Genomic DNA, 4,921 nt, shown 5'->3' with positions numbered 1-4,921 from the left:
TTATATGAAAAAAATGCACATTATTTTTTAATTATTTAATGATGAATTTTTCATAATGGATATTCAGGTTCATCGGGCTTAACCTCTAAGCAGTTCTCACGTACTATTTAACTCTCTATCAGAGTTCTTTTCAACTTTCCCTCACGGTACTTGTTTACTATCGGTCTCATGGTTATATTTAGTTTTAGATGGAGTTTACCACCCACTTAGTGCTGCACTATCAAGCAACACGACTCTTTGGAAATATCTTTCTAGTAATCATTAACGTTATACGGGCCTGGCACCCTCTATGGGTAAATGGCCTCATTTAAGAAGGACTTAAATCGTTAATTTCTCATACTAGATATTAAGATATTCCATACACTGCATCTCACATTTGACATATAGACAAAGTGACTTAGTGCTGAACTATTTTCTTTTCGCTCGCCGCTACTAAGAAAATCCTTGTTAGTTTCTTTTCCCTCCCCTCATTAATATGCTTAAATTCAGGGGGTAATCCCATATGAGTTGAGGTTGTTTTAATATTCTTTTTTTATCTTCTCACAATTTAATAAAAAAAATATATCATCTTTTCATCTCTATTTTTCTTTTCTCCTTTTATATATTGTAAATATATAAAAATAATAATAATGTAAAATGAGGCAATCCTAGAATAAAAAATTTAATTTTTATGCTAGACATTCCTCCTTTTAATTACATATATAAATTATTATTTTTATATATATATATAAATAATATGAAAATTTTTTGTAAAGAATACTTAGATTCAATATTTTCATCATTTCATTTTATTTGAGAGGATTTTTTTTTTAAAGAATATATAATAAATAAAATTCATTATATATCTTTATTTTTTTTGCTATTAATATTATGAATTATTTAAAATCACATAATATACACATTTGCTTAAATTCAATTATTTTTATAAAAGAATAAGCAACTTATTTAGCATAGTCTTACAACCCTCAACCATATGTAGTCCAAGCAGTACTTTAAAATTGAATTTAATGTACATAACAGCATGGACTGCGATATGCGTTCAAAATGTCGATGTTCATGTGTCCTGCAGTTCACACGATGACGCACAGTTTGCTGCGTTCTTCATCGACCCATGAGCCAAGTGATCCACCGCTTAGAGTATTTTTTTATTTATTTTTATTTATAACAAATGTCAATTTTTTTTTTGCATATATTAATTGAAAGAGTAAATTAAATAATATTAATAATATATAAATTGATTTTCTTTCAATAATATATATCAAATATATTTAACTCTAAACATTTTTATTAAGTTGCGAATGTCTTAGTTCAACAATAATACAGTGGTGGTATTTATTATGATTCAATTATTTTGTATTTTTTTAATCATTTTATGTATATATAATAATATAATAAATATATACCACTTTTGTTATTGTGAACAAATTAACTTATCATTCAATCAAATGAATAATAAGTACAACTTTTTATTTTCATGTTTAAAGGTTTTTAAAAGAAAAAAATAAGAAAAAACATTACAAAATGTACCATCATATATTATATTTAATATGATATAATTGATGGATCACAAATTGAATGAAAAAGAATAAAAAGAATTATGGATTCAAAATAATTATATAAATTTTTTTTTTTTTTTCTTTTTTTTTTTTTTTTTTTTTTCTTTTTGTTCGTTTGTTTGCTTGTCTGTTTGTTTGTTTGTTTGTTTGTTTTTCTTACGGATATGGAACACAATAATGATCCTTCCGCAGGTTCACCTACGGAAACCTTGTTACGACTTTTACTTCCTCTAAATAATCAAGTTCGGTCAACTTTTGCGAAACAACCGTGACACACGAGGCGTCACAGTGATCACGTCCGGAGACCTCACTAAATAATTCAATCGGTAGTAGCGACGGGCGGTGTGTACAGGGCAGGGACTTACTCAATGCGAGTTAATAACCTCGCACTTACATGGGAATTCCAAGTTCATGGTGAACAGTTTCAGTTCACAATCCCAAGCATGAAAGTGGTTCAGCCGGTTTACCGGACCTCTCGGTCTAGGAAATACACGTTGATACTTTCATTGTAGCGCGCGTGCAGCCCAGGACATCTCAAGGGCATCACAGACCTCGTTATTGCTCAAATCTCGTTACTGCTGAGACGCAATTTGTCCATTTAAGAAGCTAGTGTCCTTATAATGGGACAAACCAACAGGTACGACTCCACTTATATAAACACATTCAAACACTTGTACATTCAAGATGTACGCATGAAAGAAGGCTATATAAGGTTTCAACATCATAATCCTGAAAGCATCTATTTAATATATTTGAGTCTCGTTCGTTATCGGAATTAACCAGACAAATCACTCCACGAACTAAGAACGGCCATGCACCACCACCCATAGATTCGAGAAAGAGCTATCAATCTGTCTTACACGCTTATGTTCGGACCTGGTAAGTTTTCCCGTGTTGAGTCAAATTAACCACAGGAGGTGGTGCCCTTCCGTCAATTCCTTTAAGTTTCAGCTTTGCAACCATACTTCCCCCGGAGCCCAAAAGCTTTGGTTTCCCGGGAAGCGACTGAGAGAGCCATAGTAGTAGCTACACCCAATTGCTAGCTGGCATCGTTTATGGTTAGAACTAGGGCGGTATCTGATCGCCTTCGAACCTCTAACTTTCGTTCTTGATTAATGAAAACATCTTTGGCAAATGCTTTCGCTTAAGTTAGTCTTACGACGGTCCAAGAATTTCACCTCTCGCGTCGTAATACTAATGCCCCCAAACTGCTTCTATTAATCATTACCTCTTGATCTAAAAACCAATGAAAGTAGAACAGAGGTCTTATTTCATTATTCCATGCACAAAATATTCAGGCATTTGGAGCCTGCTTTAAGCACTCTAATTTGTTCAAAGTAATTGTACCGGCCCACAACAACACTCGATGAAGAGCACTGAAGTAGGTTTAAATAGGAGGAATATATAAAAAATACATTGTATTAATTATATATAAGAACTCCACCGGTAATACGCTTACATACATAAGGTAATGTACATACCACAATATATAGTTGTACTACCCGTATGAAGCACAAATTCAACTACGAACGTTTTAACCGCAACAACTTTAATATACGCTATTGGAGCTGGAATTACCGCGGCTGCTGGCACCAGACTTGCCCTCCAATAGGTCCTTGTTAAAGGATTTAAAGTGTACTCATTCCAATTACAGGGCCTCGGATATGAGTCCTGTATTGTTATTTTTCGTCACTACCTCCCCGAACTGGGAGTGGGTAATTTACGCGCCTGCTGCCTTCCTTAGATGTGGTAGCCGTTTCTCAGGCTCCCTCTCCGGAATCGAACCCTGATTCCCCGTTACCCGTTGCAACCATGGTAGTCCTAGATACTACCATCAAAAGTTGATAGGGCAGACATTTGAAAGATCTGTCGTCGGTACGGGACCATACGATCTGCAAGTTATCTAGAGTTCAACCAATTTAACGATCAAATGATCGCTTGGTTTTAGTCTAATAAAAGCACACGTTCCATAAGGTCCGTGTTTATATTGCATGTATTAGCTCTAGAATTACCACAGTTATCCAAGTAACTGTTAACGATCTATGGAACCATAACTGATATAATGAGCCTTTTGCGGTTTCACTTTTAATTTGTTTGTACTTAGACATGCATGGCTTAATCTTTGAGACAAGCATATAACTACTGGCAGGATCAACCAGAATAATATTTGTATTTATATATTTTTCTTTGTTTTTCATATTTGAAAATTTCATAAATTACGGTGTATATAAAAAGTAAAGGGGCGACCCCCCTTTAGCTTTTCTTATCAAAATTCAAAAACCGTTTTTTATGAAAAAGAATTTTCGTTCTCTATATTATATATTTTATATAAAAATATAAGAACGATATTTCTTCTTAATATTTGCCAATTTTCAAATAATTTATCATTCTTAATAACATTTTACTTTTTTTTCAAATGCATTTTTAATGTAATAATTTCATATATTACATAATTTTTCTCTTTGAATTGAAATTAATAATTTCATAATTCTATTTTTTAATCATAAATATATATGATTGAAAAAATTTTCTCCTCTTTTCCTTTGTTTAAAATTTAATTTTTCTTATAAATTTTTGTTTTTCTTATTTTTTTCTCTTCATCATCTGTTTAATTTCCTGTATTTATACAAGAAACAAACAGTTGAGGATAATTTCTATGTAATGCTAGTATAGAATATAAAATTTTGAATTCAAAAATTTATTTCTATTTAAACTAACTATAGAAAACCAGGAATAAAATACAATAACACCAATATGCCATAACATGTTAGTATAGAATATAGATTCTTCATATATGTATATATATTCGAAAATTTTTTCTATTTAAACTAACGTATGGAAAACCAGGAATAAAATCATAATATTACCAGTTTAATATGGCTCAAATTCGAGTTTCATATAGTTATGATTCGATTTATATGCTTCAATATCATTGGTTAGTTAACTTTTGATATTTTCATATTATATCACATGCCTTCACCGTGAGTGTTTTTTGCCATGCACACCTCACATTGTCAAAAATGTATGGGAAAAATTCATTTCAATACATTTCAGTTTGATTTGAAATGTCTTTATTATATATTTTAGTGCCAATATGCCAAGGTTATATTCCATAACTCTCTATTTAAACTAACGTATGGAAAACCAGGCATAAAATCACAATATTACCAGTTTAATATGGCTCAAATTCGAGTTTCATATAGTTATGATTCGATTTATATGCTTCAATATCATTGGTTAGTTAACTTTTGATATTTTCATATTATATCACATGCCTTCACCGTGAGTGTTTTTTGCCATGCACACCTCACATTGTCAAAAATGTATGGGAAAAATTCATTTCAATACATTTCAGTTTGATTTGA

General features: G+C 31.5%; 1 non-coding gene and 1 pseudogene across 1 annotated transcript in view; both read right to left on the bottom strand.

Moving 5' to 3' along the window:
* LOC129252738 (large subunit ribosomal RNA) overlaps positions 1-516 on the bottom strand; it is a 3,990-nt gene extending 3,474 nt beyond the window's left edge. The window contains exon 1 of the ribosomal RNA XR_008583613.1: positions 1-516. This exon is cut by the window's left edge and continues 3,474 nt beyond it. This is a non-coding gene — a ribosomal RNA (large subunit ribosomal RNA).
* A 443-nt stretch (positions 517-959) lies between these two features.
* Positions 960-1,140, bottom strand: LOC129252737 (5.8S ribosomal RNA; annotated as a pseudogene).
* Positions 1,141-4,921: the final 3,781 nt, after the last annotated feature.

The sequence above is a fragment of the Anastrepha obliqua genome, unplaced genomic scaffold (assembly GCF_027943255.1).
Source record: "Anastrepha obliqua isolate idAnaObli1 unplaced genomic scaffold, idAnaObli1_1.0 ptg000358l, whole genome shotgun sequence".
NCBI classification, from domain to species: Eukaryota; Metazoa; Arthropoda; class Insecta; order Diptera; family Tephritidae; genus Anastrepha; species Anastrepha obliqua.
The sequence above is the reverse complement of the archived record's forward strand: the minus strand, read 5'-3'. Positions and strand labels throughout refer to the sequence as shown.